Source organism: Ambystoma mexicanum, chromosome 6p (genome assembly GCF_040938575.1).
Source record: "Ambystoma mexicanum isolate Mex_15411 chromosome 6p, UKY_AmexF1_1, whole genome shotgun sequence".
Taxonomy (NCBI): domain Eukaryota; kingdom Metazoa; phylum Chordata; class Amphibia; order Caudata; family Ambystomatidae; genus Ambystoma; species Ambystoma mexicanum.
In genome coordinates this window covers 546,833,966-546,856,212 of record NC_090935.1, presented here as the reverse complement: position 1 = coordinate 546,856,212, position 22,247 = coordinate 546,833,966, and the positions used below count along the sequence as shown (strand labels likewise).

Below are 22,247 nucleotides of genomic sequence, written 5' to 3'. Positions count from 1 at the left end.
CACTAACCTCGCAACTATCCATGATGCACTTACAACAACAACTTTGTATGCAAATGTCTGCAAAAAAAACCTGGTCACAACAACAACCCCAATTCTTGTTCTCTGGAACGACTACCTTATGATACGTTTTGTGATCCATGCTCAGAACGGGTACATAACTGCCAAAAAGCATAACTCTGACACAGAAAAGAAACTGGACAACGCCACCCTGGAGTCTACAAAACCATCAAATGCCATTCTGGACATGCTCTTACAAAAGAAAGACCGAGACACTCCAAAAATGAATTGTAGAAGCTCTAAATGCTGTCGCTCTAAAGAAACTATTCTCCCACTTGCAAAAGAAAATGGCTGCCGAATGGTTCAAGCCTCACTGCAGAGATCATACAGAAAACTAGAACAAGCATGGAGGTAAGATTACCAACAACAGGATAAAATTGAATACCAGAAACAGATAAGGCTCTGTAAAGCTGAAATCCTAATTTCGAAAAAAAGGGACACTATGCCAAACGCATCTCAAAAGCAAATAACACACAGAAAGAGGCGTTCAACATCGTCAATGAGATAGGAAACCTTACAGCTTTCAATCATATGTGATGACCTTACAGCTGTCATGATGCATTCTTCCAGACGTCAGGATCAGACCAGCCTTCCCCAGTTGCAGGCTCCCATGGGGACCTTTAAGGCCCCAAAACATTGTCTGAAGCCTTCCTGGAGCCAGTCCTGGCACCGTTGGCGCCAGGCTCATATTATGTCCTCATGTGAACAAGGATTCAGTGAACACGGAGGCACACATAGCTCAGTCTGGAGGAACTGAGCCATACAGTCTAGCTTCCAGGGTCTGGCTGGGCTTGGGACTACTTTACCTGGGACTACTTTTTCAAGGCTATATAAACCGCACCCAAAGGACACAACACGCTTCGCGTTATTCTGCACTCCTGTAGCGTAATGCACAGTGTGTCTGCTCAGCTCCAGTTACCCGGTCTTCAGCCACGCCTCAGGAACCACGGAGCATCAGCACCTGTTGGAGAAAAGGAAAGGAAATAGAGAACAAGCAGAAGAACAGCGGTTGTATCCTTACCTGAGAAGCTGTACATCCAAAAAGGTCTTCTCTTCTGCCATTCTCAGGAACCACCGCATCTGCAGAAAGGAGAACAAGAAAGGAGAGCTAATACCCGGAAGCTATAGTCTTTCAGCAATCCATCAAAGCGGATCACGCAATTGCCGCTCCGGAGTCACACCGCACCTGCAGAATAGAAAAAGAAACATCAGGTAAGTCGCACAAGAAAAAAGGAACCATTTCCAAATACATTTTGGCGCTGCGCTCATGAGCTAACACTCACCTGCAGGAATACAGCGCAGCGTCGTATTGAGGAGTCTAATTCTTCATCTGGCACCTCCAAAACCGCACCTGCAAAGCAACAAGCACAATAGTGAAAACCTTGGCAACAAAAGAATACTTGAGCAAACTGATACCAAGAATCGATGAATCGATTAGTACAAAGACTTACCTACGGAGTCACAGCTGTTCAGTACTCCTCTACAGGCCGCAGGATCAGTGACACAACTAGATCCAGAGAAAAGCCTATGAACATTAACGCACCCCTGCATTCAGATGCAGGACGGAGAGTCCACCATTAAAACACCTAAGGTCAGGCATAAGCACAGAGGGGAGCACGAGGAGGTTAAGGGAGGTGGGAGTCTTGCCTGTCCAACGCAGCAGGCTAACATCTCCATTCAACATTCTAGGCAAACGCCCACTCGTGAAAGAAGTAGTGAGACAGAGAAAGACACGTGCAGACGTTCATCGCTCAGCTGCATGCGACGCCCCCGTGGAGACTAGGTGAGCGTAACAGAACGTGAAGCCTTCATAAAATCTTCTACCTGGGCATCATGGAAACTTCTGAGACTGACCAGTTAGCCCAGCTTTTGGGGGAACTCAGGGCCGAGATGCACTCTGCTCGACAAGAAACAAATGCTCTAATAAGAGAACTGATTGTGACTAAAGATCGCACGGATGAACTAGCCAGACAATTACTTCAATCTCAGGCTGGTCAAACACTGTTACTAGGAATGGGGTCATCAGTTCCAGCTCCGTCAAGTAACCCTGTACAGGTGGTTCTTCTGGGGGCTGTACCTTTGGCTCCACCTGAACGCTTTGATGGAGACCCAAAACGGTATGCGGTTTTCATGAACCAGTGCCGCCTTTCCATACGACCAATCAAAGGTGGCCTTGGTACTTTCATATCTCAGTGGCGGCATCGTGGACTGGTCTGTACCACTAGCCAGTCGGGATGACCCTCTCCTACGGGACTTTCAGAGGTTTCAACAAGATATGGAGAAGTTGTTTGCCCGGCACACCCAAGGCCAAGGACTAGACAACAAACTCCTGTCTCTGCGTCAAGGGAACCAAGATCTGTTAACGTATATCGCAACTTTCAACAGATTGGTAGTGAGTGGAAACTAGTTGGCCCAAAGACAAGAGAACAACATTGTTCCATCGTGGGTTGAGAGGTGAGCTAAAAGACGACTCAAGTGGTAAATCCTCCAAGAGAATGTGCGGAATACATCGACTTGGTGGTGCAGCTAGACCACAGACTGCAGAATTGAAGAGCTGACCGAGCTAGAATGTAAAATCGGGTTTTTGTGCACCCAAAAGAAAATGCTTCCAAAACCACCGACATGTCCGAACCCATACAGATTGGAGGAGTTTGGGGTCCATTATCCAAGACCGAAAGAGACAAAAGGAGACAACAACAGTTGTGTTTATATTGCGGGACTGCCGGCCATTTCCTCCGAGAGTGTCCAGTGAAACCACCCAAGAAGGCAGTTGGCGTTGCTGACAAGGTTGGGGCAGAACCAGAGATGCAAAACTTCCACGCCCGACAAGCGTACAGGTCCATTTGTCCAGCGAAAAGAAGGATTCTCAGACCTCGCACCTAGCCTTGCCAATAATTCTTATCAGTCACCAGCAACAGTCTCCATTGCACGTGGTCAGAGCATACATCGACAGAAGAGCCATTGGTAACTATATGGATCAAGAATCGGCTTCAAGGATGAAGCTTCCTCTTTGCGAGAAGGCAACAACCGATTTGGTCACCACTGTCGACGGAACAGAGATATCCTCAGGTCCTGTAATGCACACAACGACAGAGGTGACACTTTTGTGTCAAGATGGGCAATGGGAAGCAATTGTGTTTGACATAATCAAGGCTCCACAATTCCAAATAATTCTGGGAATGCCGTGGTTAGAAACACATAATCCTCGCATTGACTGGTGTGCTAAGAGGATGACCTTCTCTGACGAATGTGCTCATACATGCTATCAGGCAAGAGGACCTTTGACTAAAGAGGTGGCAACAGTCATGAGTCTAGCAAACCTACTACCCCAGGAATACCAAGACTTTCAGGATGTCTTCCAGAAAGACCAAGCCAATACCCTGCCGCCCCATAGACCATACGACTGCCAGATCGACCTTATACCTGGCGCACAGATTCCATACGGTCGAATTTATGCACTCACTGAGCCCGAAAACCTTCATTTGAAAAAGTATCTAGACCAATACCTAGCAAACGGTTTCATTTGTCCATCCAAGTCCCCGGCGGCCTTGCCCTTATTCTTCGTACCAAAAAAGGAAGGAGATTTAAGGACTTGCATTGACTACCACACATTGAACCAAGTGACTGTGAAAAATCGATACCCCTTGCCTCTAATCCCTGAGCTGCTGGATCAAGTAAAGGACGCTCGAATTTATACTAAGTTAGATCTCAGAGGGGCATATCATCTCGTACGAGTCAAGAAGGGAGACAAATGGAAAACCGCCTTCCATACCAAATATGGGCTATTTGAATACCAGGTGACGGCCCAGTGGCGTTTCAATACTTCATGAATGACGTCCTACGAGAACTAATTGATTGTTTTAGTGTACATTGACGACATTTGGATGTACTCCTTTTCGAAGCGAGACCATGTGAAACAAGTCTGTGCTGTCCTTGAAAAACCTTGGCAATACAAGTTATATGCTAAATTAGAAAAATACTTCTTCCATGTCACAGAAGTCGAGTTTCTTGGATTTGTCCTAACTCCTTGTGGTGTTCGTATGGATTCGCGTAAAGTAAATGCCATCCTCAACTCGCCCTCTCCAACTTCAATCAAAGGAGTCCAGAGTATGCTCGGCTTTGCAAACTTCTATCGCCAGTTTATCCCGGGTTTTTCACAACTTGTGCATCCCATCACGTCCTTACTGCAAAAGAATAAATTCTTTCAATGGTTGGATGAAGCGGAAAGATCCTTCCAGGACTTGAAAAAGAAATTCACCTCAGCCCCGATCCTGAAACATCCTCGCCTAGATCTCCCGTATGTGGTAGAAACCGATGCCTTCAGTCCGGCAATCGGGGCAGTCCTCTCTCAAAAGGACCCTGAGATGGGTCAACTTCACCCAGTGGCCTTTTGGTCACGTAAATTCACAGCACCGGAATTAAATTATGCCCCGACAGACAAGTAACTTTTAGCTATCAAGGCAGCTTTTAAAGCCTGGCGGCATTATCTCCTAGGGGCAAGACACACCGTCACAGTGATCACAGATCATCGCAATCTGCAATACCTAAAGATGGCATAGGCCCAGTCATCTCGCCAACTCCGGTGGGCCCTGTTGTTTGCTGAATATGATTTCGTGATTACATACCGACCTGGTTGTCGGAACGGAAAAGCTGATGGTCTGTCCCGCATCGGCATAGATGAAGCATACACAATCCCAGATCCAGTAGCCATAATCCCTGCAGGAATAATCCTGGGAATTACGACATCTCTGACCTTGGTTGACATCCATAAGAAAATTCTGCATCTCATTGATGCAAAGACTTTGCAGGATTGGCCTACCAAAAGCGAACAACATACAGTCATGAACCACCTGCCATATTTTTGGGGACACCTTTATCTACCTAGTGATGAACTTCAGGAAAAGGTCATTTCAAATTACCACAAATCACTGGAAGAAGGTCATCCTGGAATTGATAAAACTGTAGCCAAGATCAAACAGCATTTTTGGTGGCCAACATGGCGTAAAGACATCAAGCAATGCGTGCTATCATGCGGTATTTGTGCACAGAACAAGGCTCAAAAGAAGAGGCCACCAGGTCTAGTACAACCTCTGGAATTTCCAACTACACCCTGGCATACGCTGTCTCTCGATTTTATCACCGAACTCCGTCCTTGTAATGGATTCAATTCCATTTTAGTTGTAGTAGACTTATTTTCCAAAATGGCCCACTTCATTCCACTAAAAGGCTTACTGTCAGCTTCCATCCTGGCAAAGGAATTCCTATAACAGATCGTTCGAATACATCGATTCCCTTCCGTCCTGATTTCAGATCGTGGCAGCCAATTTATCTCACATTTTTGGAAAAAAATTTGCGAGTTAGCCCAAATCGATGTAAGACTTTCCACTAGCCACCATCCTCAAACCGATGGTCAGACCGAGAGAACCAACCAAACACTGGAACAGTACCCAAGATGCATGTTACACCAAATGGAAGGTAATTGGAAAGATGTTTTATGGATAACCGAGTATGCCTGTAAACATTCTTTACACTCAAGCACTGGGCAGAGTCCGTTCTATACGATTTACGGGATACATACACAAACTCCAACCTAGACCCACCTCAACTTTTGGAAATGCCAGCCGTAAGGAGCCTGCATGCTACCATCAAACAAGCCTTGAAGAAGGCAACAGAACATCCAAGGCAATCTAAAGAAAAACACAAAAGATTTGCAGACCAACATAGGAGTGAAGCTCCAAAATATCAGATTGGAGATGAGGTCTGGTTGGCCTCGAAACACATGCCAGTAAAAGGAACTCACACTTTCAATCCCAGATATTTAGGACCGTACACCATTAAAGCCATTATCAATCCTGTGGCTGTGAAATTGGAGTTACCTCCACATATGCGAGTCCATCCCGTGTTTCACGTCTCACTTTTAAAACCTGTGCAACCTGGAACTCGAGTAACGAAACCACCAAAGCCAATCATGGTTGACGGGGAACTTGAATTTGAAGTTAAAGATATTCTGGACTCCAAGGTCGTCAAATCAAAACTATTCTGTCTAGTCGACTGGAAAGGCTATGGACCGCAAGAAAGAACATGGGAGCCTAGTAACCATATTCATGCATCACGCTTGGTAAAAAGGTTCCCTCGAAATCATCCAAGCAAGCCTGAACCAGAGGGAGAACCCACCCTGAGGGGGGTGTTGTGGGGGAGTGCTGTCATGATGCATGCCTCCAGACGTCAGGATCAGACCAGCCTTCCCCAGTTGCAGGCTCCCATGGGGACCTTTAAGGCCCCAAAACGTTGTCTGAAGCCTTCCTGGAGCCAGTCCTGGCGCTGTTGGCACCAGGCTCATATTATTTCCTCATGTGAACAAGGATTCAGTGAACATGGAAGCACACATAGCCCAGTCTGGAGGAACTGAGCCATACAGTCTAGCTTCCAGGGTGTGGCTGGGCTTGGGACTACTTTACCTGGGACTACTTGTTAAAGGCTATATAAACCACACCCAAAGCACAGAACACGCTTCATGTTATTCTGCACTCCTGCAGCGTAATGCTCACCGTGTCTGCTCAGCTCCAGTTACCCAGTCTTCAGCCACGCCTCAGGAACCACGGACCATCAGCACCTGTTGGAGAAAAGGAAAGGAAAGAGAGAACAAGCAGAGGAACAGCAGTTGTATCCTTACCTGAGAAGCTGTCCATCCGAAAAGGTCTTCTCTTCTGCCGTTCTCGGGAATCACCGCATCTGCAGAAAGAAGAACAAGAAAGGAAAGCTAATACTCACCCGGAGGCTACAGTCTTCCAGCTAACACTCACCTGCAGGAATACTGCGCAGCGTCGTAGTGAGGAGTCTAATTCTTCATCTGGCACCTACAAAACTGCACCTGCAAAGGAATAAGCACAATAGTGAAAACCTTGGCAACAAAAGAACACTTGAGCAAACTGATACCAAGAATCGATTGGTACAAAGACTTACCTACGGAGTCACAGCTGTTCAGGACTCCTCTACAGGCCGCAGGATCAGTGTTGCAACTAGATCCAGAGAAAAGCCTATGAACATTAACGCGCCCCTGCATTCAGATGCAGGACGGAGAGTCCACCATTAAAACACCTAAAGTGAGGCATAAGCACAGAGGGGACCGCCAGGAGGTTAAGGGAGGTGGGAGCCTGTCCAACGCAGCAGGTTAACATCTCCATTCAACATTCTAGGCAAACACCCACTTGTGAAAGAAGTAGTGAGACAGAGAAAGACACGTGCAAACGTTCATCGCTCAGCTTTGTGCGATGCCCCTGTGGAGGCCAGGTGAGCGTAACAACATCCTACTTCAAAAACAAAGCCATAAACATCCAACAAGTCATCATCGCTATGTCCAAGAACTCGAGCAAGAACTTCTCCTACAACCCAGCTCCAGAGGCAACCACAAGACTAAACTACTTCATACTGATCTGAACACTAAACTAGTGAAGGAAAGAAACAAAGCTGGATGCCAGTAGGCCCTTGCCGACCAGACATCTACAAGAACATCCTCAGCAAAGAAACACATGCAGAATATTTCCGCAACCTCATGAACCACTTGCTGGCAATAGGAATCATACCAAGAAGTTTTAAAGAGGCCCATATTCTCAAAGATCTCTCTGGAAACACAAATAGCCTGACCAACTATCGACCTATATTAAATATCCCTTACCCTGCAAAACTCCCAGAAATCCATATAGATATGGAGCAATCCCGAGATATGTAGAAACTTACCATCTTCTGGACCAGGCACAAGTTGGCTTCAGGCCTCTGACGGGAATGGAATCAGCACTACTCTCCATGAGGGACGACCTAAACATGAAATCAGATTCCAACATTACTTCTCCTCTCATACTACTAGACCTTCAGCTACCTTTAACACAGTCAACCACACAACCCTCAACAAAAGAATCCAAGAAATAGGGATAATCAACATCACACTACTTTGGGTAAAATCCTTCTTGACAGAAGAATAGTCTTCAGCTCAACACCGTTCACCTGTGGAGGTCCATGAGGCTCATCCCGCTCACCATTGCTCTTCAACATTTACATGACCCCACTCATGAAATTCATAAAAGGACATGGTCTAACTTGCTACAGCTATGCAGATGATCTGCAAATCATCTACAAAAGCAACACCAGTGGAGAGATAGACCAAACCCTTACCAACGGCCAGCAGCAACAGCCCTAAACTCAACATGGACAAAACAGAAATCATGATAATGCCCAAAATTCAACAGCACTTACTATGGCCTAGCGAAATGGGAAAAAGAACCGAAGCATTCATAGTAGTTACAAATTCTTCGAATCTGGATGGACAATGACATAACATCATATCCCCAAGTCAATGCAGTAGTAAAGAAATACCTCTTCCATCTATGCACAATTAAACTGGTACTATATGTCTCACCTTCCCTCACAGAACACTTGCCATCCACTCTCTTGTCATGTCAAGAATAGACTACCCCAACAGCATCTACCTTAGAATGCTGGACTACCTAACAAAAAAACCTGCAACGGATACAACACAGCAGCAAGACTACTCCTCAGACTCGGTAAGAGAGAGCATATCCCACCAGCACTAAGATCCCTATACTGTCTGCCAGTCAAAAACATGATTTACTTCAAGACACTCTGTAACAACCACATAGTAATTAATGGACAAGGAGCAGAGTTCCTGCTAAATAAATCTTTGTCTATTGACCAAAAAGAACCCTGAGATCCAGCAATGACATACGCCTCAAACCGAAACAATACTCAAAAATTAAATATGGTGGTTCAGCCTTCTGATACCTCGCAACAAAACTCTGGAACTCACTCACCAAGGAAAACGCACAATAGAGGATCATCTGACCTTAAAGAAAGCACTAAAAACATGGCTCTTTGATTTGCCAGTCTAAAAAGCCAAACCAGAGTCTAAAAGAAGCTTGCCACTTCAGTACAAAGAGGTACACCAAGAATTACGGGGTCCTGTCTCAGGACACCAAGCCAAGTCAATCAAGCTGGGTAAACCCAGTCAGAACAACATGTAATATTGCTAATCACTGCACAAAAGATTTCATTCTAAGCAAAAAACAATCTATGTAACATAAGCATAAGGATCTCCATTTCCAAAACATTAACCCTACTAAAACTCTACATATTCCTGCAAAAACACCAAACACCTACCAAATAAAACACCCACCCATATCTACCAGAACACCAACTCTAAAATCATAGAGCAAAATGCAAACCTCCTCAAGAACTCACACAATTGCAACATGCTCAATTCCACCCCATGCCACTGTACACAAAACAACCTCTACATACTCAAACACCTGAACGCCCACAAACCCATACCACATAGAAGCAAACCCAACATACAGTGATTGTTTTTTCCAAACTGAAACTACCAACAAAGCAAAGGCACTCTTGCGTTATTCCTCTTCTCCCATTAACAAACCCACCATCCCCCTCTTTCTTTACAGATCATCCAGGGAGCCTAGAGACCATGAAAATGGCAGTAGTGTGCTGTACAAATCACATTAATTTAACATAACATATATGCTGTCTTTATTTATTGTTATACTTATAGTGTGTGATCACCCAACCCTAGCACCACAGTGTCTAAACAAGATGATAGGCAAAAGGAAGACAGTTTAAGGTATTAGTTCCTTATGTGCTATTGTGAAAAACCAAAAGGTGTCTCACACACTAGTCCCCTGGGATCTGTCAGCCAGGTGGCCAGGACATGGCCCTCACTTTTGGATCCAGTTCCTGGGGGTGGACTTCGAAGTTGATACAGTAAAGAAAGTTTATGAAAAGTAAATAAATTGGTCCGAGCCCGGCAGAGGGAGACTGATTGAAGGTTTTGTGTAACAGCTCAGCCGAACTCTTTAAAATCTGCAAGAAGCTGGCCAACCCTGCTGCAGTATCCACCCCTCCTCTCACCTCTCAGGCTCTTTGCAATGCTCTCGCCGTACACTTTGTCTCAAAATCCCAGGACATCTTGTCCACTCTCTCCTTCTCTCCCACTCCTCACTCCTCTTCTTCTCTGTTTGCTAACCCACCCTCAGCTAACCCCCCTCCCTCTTTCTCCTCCTTTGCTCTCTTCTCCCCCGATTAGGTCACTAGACAAGTCTGATCTATGAAAGCCTCATCAAAACAGGTCCATCTCTGTTCCTCTAAAACCATTAAGGACCACATCAATACCCTTTCTCCGGCCCTTGCCTATTTCTGCAACCTCTCCTTTGCCTCTGGGTCTTTCCCCTCCCCTCTGGAGCACTCCCTTGTGCATCCTCTCCTAAAGAAACCCACAGCTGATCCTCTTGCCCGGCTAACCATCGCCCAATTTCCATAACTCCCTTTTTGGGCAACCTCCTGGAAAAGCTTGCTATCTCTCAGCTTAACCTTCATTCTGACTCTGTTGGCTCTCTCCACGACCACCAATCTGGCTGCAGATCTGCCAGAAGAACGGAAACTGCTCTCCTGAGCATCCGTGAAGACCTGCTCTCCAACCTTGATTCTAACATTCCCTCTGCCCTCATCCTACTTGATCTCTCCTCTGCTTTTGACACAGTCAACCATACCACACTGCTCAATCCTCTCCGTGACAACCTGGGTATCACCGATCAGGCTTTGGCCTGGCTGAACTCTTTTCTCTCTGATCGGCCCTCCCAGGTACAACTTGGGTCCTTCCTATCTTCTATCTCCCTCTCTACCTGTGGTGTTTCCCAGGGGTCTAACCTCTCGCCCTGGCTTTTCAACCAATACCTGGCAACACTTGCATACTGCATTTCCATATTCTGCTCAAATTTCCAGTGCTTTGCTGATGACACCCAACTCATTTTCAGGCTTCCTTCAGCCACCTCCTCTCCTTCCCTCATCTGTGACTGTCTCATCGCCATTCAAAATTGGTGTGCCACCAACAATCTCTGTTTGAATGCCAACAAGACTGAAATCCTCCTCATTGGTACACCCTCTCCATCCTTTCCCCTCACTCTCTGGTCAGCCTCCCTTGGCCCTCCTCCTGCCCCTACCTGCAAAACTAAGAACCTCAGGGTCATCTTTGACTCCACACTTTCCTTCTCCCCACATATCTCTGATGTCTCTAAAAAGTCAAACTTCTTACTGCACCTCCTCAGAGGTACTCTTCCTTCCCTCACCTTCCCTCAGAAGCTCACTGTCTCCCAAGCTCTGATTCTCTCTAGGTTGGACTACTGTAACAGCCTCTTTCTAAATCTACCTGCCTCCACTCTCCACCCTTTACAACTAATCCAGAACAGGACTGCAAGACTTCTTCTTAGCCTCAAGCCCTGGGATCGTATCTCTCCAGCTCTGAAATCCCATCATTGGCCTCCAGTGGATGCAAGGATTAAATTTAAAACCCTTTGCATTGTCGACAAGGCTTTCTGGGGCCCGGGTCCAAAATACCTTCAACTATCCCTCCATAAATACCTCCCTTCTCGAGCCCTTTGCTCCTCTACCTCTATCTCCCTCAGGGTCAGTCGCTTTTCAAAGAAACAAGTTGGAGGTAGATCTCTGTCTTCAGCTGGGGCCTTCCTTTGGAACTGCCTCCCTGCCACCTTGAAACTTGAGGAGAACCATCTACGGAACCGGAAGCTCCTCAAGACCTTCCTCTTCGCTTCTGCCTTTGCCCCGCTTCTCCCCTGCTGATCTGCCCTCTCCCTCGGCACTGTGCACCTGGCCACCCTCTGTCCTTCGGGCCCAGGTACCTGCTCACACTGCCATCCTCCTGCACTGCCTCCAGGCCACCCCTTGCACTGAGGCCTGTACCTTTACCCATACAGTTCCCCACCCACTTTTCTTCTGCACTTATCTGATACTCCCTATCTGACTAAACTAGCACCTTTGCCTCTTACAGGCTGCACTACCTCTGCTAACACCCTATTTATTTATGTATTTACTTCTATTTATTTTGTTCTCTCCTATGCTTTGCCCTTTCCCCCTTTTTCCCTTCCCCATACCCTTCCCCCTTTTCCCTTCCCCATGCACTTGCGCGTTCTCAATGTCACTGGGCCTAGTAAGATCGTTGTTTTTGCTTCTCCCCTGTTCCCCTCCCTTTGCCTGGTCGCGTTCTGAAACACCTGTGTACAAGCGCAATATAAATAAAATATCATATCATATCATTAAAGTGGGTCTGAGCCCAGCGGGGAGGACCCAGGGTGAACAGTGAACCACCCGAGAAACTGGATACCTGAAAATCCTGAGAACATTGGGTCAAAGTGTGTCTGAGCCCAAGGTGAGTAGTGAATCACCTGAGAAATTGTGTACATGTGAAATCCTAAGAAGAAAGGAACTTTAATGTTTGTTTGTCACATCCGGCCCCCGAAATAAGATACTTTGAATGGCAAAGAGACTTTGGCACAGAAGGTCCTAATGTTGAGGTTTTGAACTGCATCCTGGTGCGAGAGAAGCCAGAGAGTGTGATACGCTTGAGTGTGCCGCCTTGGCCTGTGGTGAAAACGTGGGGAAGGGAAGCCAACGGCTTGAATATCCTGACATATAATTTCTTGAACACTTTTCCTTTGCATAACCTTGTTTCCCACACTATTTTTATTTAGAGGTAAGGATTGCAATAGGTTTATTAGTATAGACCCTTTTATTTTGACAAGACACCATTTAGGACTGTGTTATTATTATTTGATGGTCGTAGCTTGCTCCCATCCTTAGATTAAGGATTAGATAGACATTTTTCCAAACCCAATTGAAGTTCAATAAACACCCTTGAACTGTGATCACTTGTGTCTGTTTTACTGTTTGATACCATGCCTTCCTTACATATGGTGTCAGGGGTGGGGTATGATTAAATTGATAAAAAATGAGAATCCATGCTGATAGTCGTTGTTCCACCAGAAGTGTAAAATAAAATCGTTGAACTCCTTGACTCTGTGTATCCACTCTTAAAGAGGTTTTGCACTCCCAGCTGCACGTCCCAACTGGTCAACAAAATGTGTTTTTTAAAACCCATCTGTTATTAGACAAATGTCCACTGTCCCACTATAACATCCAACAGTGGGATTGAATAATATGAAAAATACGACCAGCACACACCTTCATTAGACCCAATGCTCTGAATCTCCCTTGTCCCGAACCTTTCATTTTCGGTACCAAATTAGTTTCTGTCCCTGGTCCATCGGGTTTAGAAAACAGCCTATCTAGATCTTCCCCTCCGACAGAATCAGACTTGGAGGAGACAGGCAACTTCGAATCTCTATCAGAAGGAATTGACACCTGTTTCTTTTCCGACTACTACGGAAGGAACCCTTACATCGCCGGAAGGCATGGCCGACCTGGCAGCCATCATGGCCCAGTTGGTCACCAATCAGAGTCAGGCAGATGCTAGGCTTCAAGATAATTTAACGAAATTGGTCAAATTACAGGCAAGACCCCTGCTACCTCAAGGGATACTACAGCCACACCAAAAGGGTGAAGACCTAGGGAATTTCTTTCTGAGTTTCGAGCTATTAGCAGAGCAATTAAGATGGGAAGTAAATCTCAAAACAACTTATCTAGGACTGCTGCTGAAGGGTGAGCTACAGAACGCTTACCAGCTATTTAATATTGCCCAGTGAGCTACCTTTAAATCCATAAAAAAGGAGCATCTAAATATGCAAAACCTGTAACTTCTATTGGCAAACATTAAGGGCCATTATGCTAAACCCTTGGGAAACCCCCTTGAAATGGGTGTACAAATGAAAAACACAATCACCCTTTGGATTAACAACAAAAATTGAAGAATTGGTAGAAATGATTACTCTGGAGCAATTTACCAATTCTTTACCACCCTTTTTCCAAAAGCCAGTACTACAGTTAAATCGTCCTATCTTAGCCATAGCTATAGAGACTGCACAAAACCACTCGGATGCAGCCAAACACTTCCATTCGGTTCACCGAAGTGAGGAGCGGAAAGATCACAAACGTACTCACTGCTATCAACCCCATAGGGAATGTATACCCAAGACTACTGGCACTCTAACTGTTACTCTCAAACCTTATAAATATGGGAGTGTACGGAGACAGAACCTCATGAGCCTACCTTTTACCAAGTACCTTCCACGAGACATAGGGAGCACATCATTCCAGGATCACCCCCTCAATGCCAGTTTATGGAATACATTCGGGAGACAAATAGAAACACCTCGCCTATACCAGCACAGAGGAAAAGAAACCCGTGGAATATGCAAGAGTCCTTGGATATATCTCCCTCTTGTTCTATCCAAGGTTTTCAAATCAAGGAACCTAGAGAAAGACCAAGTATATCCACCTCACATAGGGAAGGGGCATGTGAGAAACTAGAAGGTGCCTCACCCACTGGTCTCCGGGGATCTATCATCCAGGACAAGGCCATTGCTTTTGGATCCAGTTCCTAGGGGTGGACCAGTGCGGGAGGATCACGTGGTGAAAGGTCTTCAGGGAGTGGGAGTGGGACACCGGATGGTGAGACGCGGTGTCCCCTTCCCTGTAACACCTTTACCCCATCCTACCCGGTAGGATATTCAGGAACTCTACCCCCCACCCCTTTTACAACACGGACACTTTCACACGGACTGCCCGCTATGGGAAAAAAAAGACTAACACCCGAGCAGTATACTTGACATGTCCCAATACAATGGTCAGGCAAGTTCAGGCAATTACTGATCGTCACACACACCTGACTTCCATTAAGCTTCCCCACACGGATAAAAGGCAGAGCATGAGAGCACACTGGGAGCGAGGCAAAGCACATGAGGAAACAGCAGTTTCCAGACGGCAGCTGAACCAGAGCAGAAAGACGGCAAAACAAGAGGGGATCACAAGGAGGGAAGTTCCGTTGACCTTTCTGACAAGGAAATCGTTACTTTTAAGAAACCTTGAGATTACAAAGTCCAAGACCAGGAAACTAGGCTGAAGAATCCTGCATTGTGTGTCAGAGATACCTGAGGCCCTCCCGCGTCAATAATCCAGTCTGGGAGAAGGGCCAGCCGCTGTGGTACCATCCTTGGCTCCAAGAACAAAGCAGCGTCAGTGAAATCAACACATCCGGTGAGTTGGGGAGACCAATACAAGACCGGTCTGTGTTGAAGCTAAGGTTGCAAGCAGCAACATTGTATGGTGAACACTGGAATGAATCTTGTTAAAACACGTGTGATAAAAGACACAAGTAGAATTGATCTGCTGATGAGTGTTTGAACTTTGAAACCAAGATAAGATACCTTTGACAGAGTGGTCCGGCACTGCATGTGTGCTCAATCGAAGATGTCTGTAAGATACCTTGATGAGAAGTGTCAGAAGTGAAAGAGAATGGGATTCTAGAACCTGCAGCTCCAGGGATGGCAGCTTAAGGGCTGAACACCTCAGCGCTGTACTTATCTCTCTATTAACTATTTACTATGACTGAGAAGACATCTGAACCATCACAGCTTTCCAAAAGGTCAAAAGGAGAAAAGGAGGGAGCAGCAGATGGTGAGAAGAAAGAAGATAAGGTGTTGGAGCTTTTGACCAAAATGACTGCTGACATTGCTGAGATTAAGGCCAAGCTGTTCCCCTCAGAGGAGAGATATGATGAACTGGTTACCAAGATTTCATCTGTGGAGAGTCATTTAAACGTGGTTGATGAAGAGACAAGCAGGATGGCTGATCAGATAAGGGAATTACCAGCACAAACAGAGAAACTAAACATGAAATGCTCTGAGCAAGAACATTTCTCGAGGAGGAATAATGTATGCATAGCAGGTTTTCCTGAAAATATTGAACAAGGTTTTCAAAATGCTTAAACTCAATCCAAAGCCCCCTTTAGAGATTGAGGGGGGACCAACGCCTTGTTGTGGGATACCTCCTAAATGACTGCTACACTAAGAAGTGATCCCCTGTGATTACCGGTCCGGCTGTCACATTGTCTAGAGTGCCTCGTCTGCACCTCCACACTTCGTTACAGGGGCTGGTTCCTCATGAGACCCGGAACAGTGATTTGTTTATTGTCGCCGAACACAGCAGTTTAATTGTGACATTTTGGGGTTTAGGTGGCTTCATGAGTGTTCAGATGGATGCCTCTTCATGCACCGCATTACTAATGGCAAGATAGGGAATGTAGGTAACACTGAATAACATAATGCCAACGGCGTATCTAACCACAAGCAACAACAATACTCCAGTACTTTTTTTTTTTAGAATTCCGTGCTTTATGTAAATGGAAGCTCTCTCTTGAAATGTATACATGTTTACACATTTTAACATGTAGTATCAAAAGTTGCTGAAGGCATGAGTGAATTGCTAATACTTTCTCTCTAAAGTGGGAAAGTTGAACATTTGCACTTTGGAGAAGCCTGTTTTGATTTCCTTGTGTTCAAATGTGCTATAGCAGGGTTTCTTTTTGCTCCTACAGATAATACACTGAAGTTAAGAGACTGGATCTTTTCAGAGGGATGTGACTGAGGTTGTGTTGTCGAATATGCATATGGATCACATACCAAGTGTTATATGTTTCTGTAAGAAATTCAGGTGGGATGTGATAATTACAATTAATGGTGTTTCGGTGACTTCTATATTGCTATGTTAAGCTGTATTGCTGCTATTACATTGTCAAGCATACACACTAAGTGGGTCTTGGTATTTTTTGCCTTCATGCTTCAATATTGGGCTATCACGTGGGGGCTGTGGTAGTGAATTGAGTAAGGGTTGCTGCAGAGATCAGTTGTTATCTTGAAGAGGATGGCGGGGGTGGGGTGGTTATGGAATGAATTGATGATATGGTTCTATAGTTTAAGAATTTAGTGTGTGTATACTTTCTTGTGAATGGTGTTGGACTCGGGGTGAAGTATGTAGTTCAGTGCTCTGTAATTTTAGGCAACTGTGCTTGACATGTAATCGCTCAAATGCTTATGTTTATTGTTCATGTCAGTGTCTGGACGCAGTACATGTGCGTTTAGCATTTTATCATATCAATAAGACATAATCTCTGGTATCTTCTCTGTGACTTTGTGAACAGCAGCTGTTTTTATTTTTTTTTGGACAGTGATTCCAAATGTAAGGTTTTTTAAATGCAGAGTGGACAAGATTAATATCTGCACATTTGAGAATGGAGATACATGGGGCTTATTTAACATTGGTACTCGGGATGCGATTAGTGATAAATACTGGCCTGGAATGACACTTGTGATTTAAAATACTATGTTGATGGTGGATAATTGAGGATAATTGAGGAACAGGACAATACTGATTTTGTCATGGGGGTGTGATAGCTTTGTTTTCGGACGAAAGAGATACAAGATAGTTGGCTGACGGAATGGGGGACTATGTGTTGTTCATATATTTAGGACGTTAGGGATGTTATGAGCTTAGTAGGGCGAAGATGGTCATGTTATTCGTGTTCATATGTAGGTAATTGCTTATTGGTGTTGTACTTTTTTATCTTGGGGTGTTTGGTTAGTTAGGACACGGTAATGGGAAAACAAATTGTATATGCGGAATGCTTGTTGACATATGTAGTATGATGCTCATTTACTCTAGTTTTGGACAGATTAACTGGTGAGGAGTACTTAAGCATCTGCCCATATAAGTTTGGATATATGACATTTGGCAATAGTAATGGGGGGGATGAAGATGGTTATATTGGGGGTACTATTATTGATATTACTGCATTGTTCATTGTTATGGTGTATTATATGGTGTCATATTTCTGTTCAATCTGTAAATCGATGATGGGTTCTTCGAAGAGAAGTCTTGGAATTGTAATAGAGAAAAGAAATGTACTTGGGATATGGTTGTTGGGGGCATAGATTCTGGAGGAGATGGGTTGGAATATACTATGTATAGGAGGGATGTATACTCATAAAGAATCTAAAGTACAGGTTCAGGTTATTCAACAATTGGAGATGGATTGGGCTTTGTTTTTTGTATTTTTGTATTTTTGTTTGTGTGTTGTCTTGTCTTTGTATGTTATTTGGTGTTAGAGATCACAGAAATGATATGATAATGGGTTGGTACGTCCAGCACTTAGTTGCGGAAAAGGCATTTGATAGGGTGAGTTGGAAGTATTTGAGATTTACAATGGAACTATGGGATTCGGGAATAGGTTTTTAGGGGTGATCAGTTGTCTTCGGGGTGGTGCTAGAGCAAGGATATGGGTAAATAATGTGTTGTCTGAAGCCTTCGAACTGTATTGGGGGACAAGACAAGGCTTTTTTGTTCAATATTGCTTTGGCGCCATTGTTGGCTTACATACATGGGGAACAGAATATCAAGGGTTTGAAGTTTGAGGATAAAGAAATTTAAGTTCTTTCATATGTGGACGATATGGTGGTTATTCTTGCAAATCCAGAGGAGGGTAGTGTGGCTCTGAAAAATATCTTTGATAAGGTGAGAAATCTTTCAGGGCATAGGATTAATTGGGATAAAACAGAAGTATTCCCACTTGATACGACTTGTATAAGGGGCTTCTTTTCTGATTGGAGCTGTAGATGTGAAGTATTTGGGGGTTTATCTGGTTAAGGATGTTAGAAAGATGGTGGAATTGAATGTGGGGAAGTTGGTAGCTACTTTGGAAAAAGATATTAGGAAATGGGAACATTTGCCTATGGGGGTTTGGGCGAAAATCAATACTATCAAGATGACTCTATCACCGAAAGTGCTTTATGTCATACAATCCCTACCTTTGAAGTTCACGAAAAAAAATATAGCTACTATCGACCGGGTTTGTTGTTTGTTGTGGGGGGAGAAGAGTATGCCAAAAATTCAGAAATTCATTTTGATGCGTAGTACTAAGCGCGGGGGGTTTGGTACCCGGATTTGGAGCAGTACTATAGAGGGTTTATTTTAAAGAAGGCAGCATATTATTTGACAACAGGGAATGAGTCAGAGCCCCTTTGGATGTTGATTGAAAGGAGCAAAATGTCTGGATTTAAGCTGAGTGCTGTTTTCTCATTGGGGATGCTACCTAGGAGAGATAGTAAATTGCCAACTATTGTTGCGACTAAAGATGGTTGCGACTAAAGATGTGCTTGTGTGGTGGTTGAAACTCTTTATGGGAATTTGCATCTCAATTATGGGGCTTCAATTTGGCTTAATCCAGGTTTGCAGATTGCTAATTAGCTCTTATATTGGAGGAGTTGGATCTTAAAAGGGATACTCCTACATCCCGTCCCCTTTCCTCCATACTTATGGGACATCTCTCCCTCCTGTGGGACGGGACCGGAGCACTTTGTAAAAAGCATCCACATTTTTTTCAAAAATGTGTCCCTCCTCTCTTTCCTGCGCATCACCCATCAGTTCTTTTCTCCGCACGAACGCGGCCGGACGCACTTGCATCCTCGGAAGACTTTCTTCCCTGTTTTCCTCTCTGGCTCTCGCTAGCGTTCGTTTACTAGTCTGTCTATGTCTTTTAATCTAGATTTTCCAGACTGTTCGTCGTGTCACCGTCGCTTTGCGAGGGCTGATCCCCATCCTCTTTGTTTAGAGTGTTTGGGTCCAGAACACCGTTGGGACTCCTGTTTTTACTGTGACTCCCTTTCGGTCCGGGCACTTCAACGTCGGTTGGAGTGGTGGGAGGAGGTGTTCGGACGAACTTCTCATTTTCAGGCGTTCATCGACGAGAAGAAAAAACGCCCGGTAAGTTCTTTACTTTTCAGAGCACCCCGGCCTGGGGATACCTTTCCGGGTTCCTCTCGGGCCGGGAGGGGTGTTGATCGCTCTGTTACCGGGGTTCGCCCTGAGGTGCCTGTCGGGCCTAATAATTCTACCTGAGTTTTCTCCGAGGGTCTCCGTAAGGGGCCTGTGTTCACTGGAGTACGCTCCCGAGTCCCCTCCTGTAGAGGCTGTTTGTAGACCCAGTTCTACTGAATCGGGGGGTACCGTAGCTTGCTCTGAGGCCGCTCTTTCGGCTTCCCTCAAAAACAAAATCGGGGTGCGCCCTGAGGTCTTGGCTGGGCTTGAGGTTACCGGACGGATGTTCGAGGCCCGTGCCGATAAGGCTTCTATCGGGCCTAGGTCCGAGGTCCCTCGTATAGAAGCTAAGGCTACCAACAGTTCTGAGGGGCCGTGCAAGGCCCTGTCGGTGAAAGCGGTTGCTCACCGTTCCCGCTCTTGTGGTGACACCAGATCTGTTGAGGGGGCAAAGAAGAAAATTTCTTCTTTTATCGGCAGTGCCGAGGCCCTTCCTTCGAAGTCTCAGTTGGCGGTTGGTATGTCGCAGAAACATTCCAGGCCTCATAGTACCGGCTCTGACGAGGTTCCTTACGTTAAGGCTAAAATTAAGACCCCTGACCCATCGACGGGGACCCCTGCCTCACTTCCTCACGTGCCGCAGTTCCCCTCAGATGAGAGGAGCACATTCCGGCAGCCGTTCCCGCCACGACCATGGCAGCCATTTTAGGTACTACCCCTACAACTACGCCATCGGCCCCTGGGGTAGGGTTCGGTCCTTTGGGTGAACCTAAGGTCCCTTGTACGCATCCTAACCGGCCGGTTTATGATTGGAACGCCCGGATGCCTCTTCCGCACAATGTTTTGTTGCCCGCGGGGGCGGCTCCCTTGATTTATGTGGATACGTCGGCGGAGGGGCCGGTGTGGCACCCTTCCCCGTTACGTCCCTGGATTTGTCCACCTCATGAGAAGCCTACTCAGGTTCCGAAACAATCTCCTGAGGACGCCTTTTTTGGTAGATTTCAAGCGCTTATGCGCACCGACCCCATGAGGGAATATTTCAAATGGCATTTAAAGGAGATATGTCCACCTGCGCCTACGGCTCCACCCGTTCCGCCGGTGGTCCCGCCGGCGACTCCCTTGCCCGTGGTGCCCCCTACGCTTCTGCCTTTGCCACCAGTGTCCCCAGTGGACAAGGCAGTGCCTGACATGGCTCAGCAGGATCCTGACCTGTCAGATGACCCTCAAGGCGATCAGGACAACGAGGACCTTCCCCGCTCTATCAGAGCTTTCCATGACCGGGTTCTGGACATGATGAGTTTCTAAGATGTTCCGGTGCCCGAGGCACCCACTCCGCAGGAGGGGGTGCTTTCTGGGGCGTTCACCTTGTCTCCTTTGGAGCGTACCGGCCTGTTCTTGCAGAAGGACGTTCTGGCCAAGGTCCGAAGAGTTTGGGAAAGCCACACCCGGGACTTTTTGTCAATAAAAAGATTGACGCGAGGTACAGGCTGCATTCTTTGGAAGAAGTGGCCTTGTCGTCTTGTCCGCCTCCCTCCTCCACAGTGGTGGCTGCAGCTACATTGCAATCCAGGCCTGCAGCATCCTCCTCCGCGACGGCTACTCAGGTCTTGGGAAAGGAGGACAAGCTCCTGTACTCCCTAAGGAGGAAAATCTTTGCCAATTCGGCCTTACAGCTCAGACAGGCCAATGCAAAATTGATTTTGGCGGGAGCTAACATGCGGATGTGGAGAGGTCTGTCGGAGTTTGAGGAGCACATTCCGGTCAAGAAGTTAGAAGATTTCAGAGGGGGCCTTTCCGATGCCAGGGTCTTGGCCCAGGATCTCCTGGAGGCTGCGGCTCATCACGTAGACACCTCGGCTCGGGGCCTGATGCTTGGGGTTGATACCTCATGGCAAGCGTGGCTGCATGCCACTAAGTTTTCGAAGGAAGTGCAAGACAAGGTTCTGGACCTTCCATTCGATGGTAAGGAGCTTTTTCACTCTTCTACTGATGTAGAGCTCACCAAAACCAAAGATTGCACTCAGACGGCTAAATCATTGTCTGTTCTGGTTAAAGCTCCTTTCAAGTCTCAAGGACCGTTGTCGCAAGGTCGACCTTCCTCTGGTTTTAGGGGCTTCCTCGACCGCAAATCTCGCAGAGTGGATACTCCTGCGGGGAATAACCGCCGTAGACAACAGCGTATGCGGTTTTTCTCCCGCTCCTCAGCCTCCTCATCAGGTTCAGGTGGCACCGCCACCGATAAGCCTGCCAAATGAGGGTTTTCCGCGCTCGCACAAGACCCCTGGTGGGAGGGCGCATTGCGTCTCATTGGGAGGCGTGGCAGACCGTCACAGAAGACAGATCGGTCTTGTCAGTCGCTCGAGCGTGCTTCCGCTTACCTTTACCCCCTACCCCACCCCTCAACCCTCCTTTTCAGCTGTCGGGCTCACCCTCCCTCAAGGCCGAGGTTCAGAAACTTCTGCACCTCAGAGCTGTGGAACCCGTTCCCCTTGGGGAGCGAGGGGAGGGTTTTTACTCCCGGCTGTTTACGGTGCCCAAACCCAACCAGG

General features: G+C 46.2%; 1 protein-coding gene across 1 annotated transcript in view; it reads left to right on the top strand.

Moving 5' to 3' along the window:
* ADAMTS6 (ADAM metallopeptidase with thrombospondin type 1 motif 6) overlaps positions 1 to 22,247 on the top strand; it is a 2,426,739-nt gene that overhangs the window by 1,159,354 nt on the left and 1,245,138 nt on the right. The gene's annotated exons all lie outside the window — the stretch shown is intronic.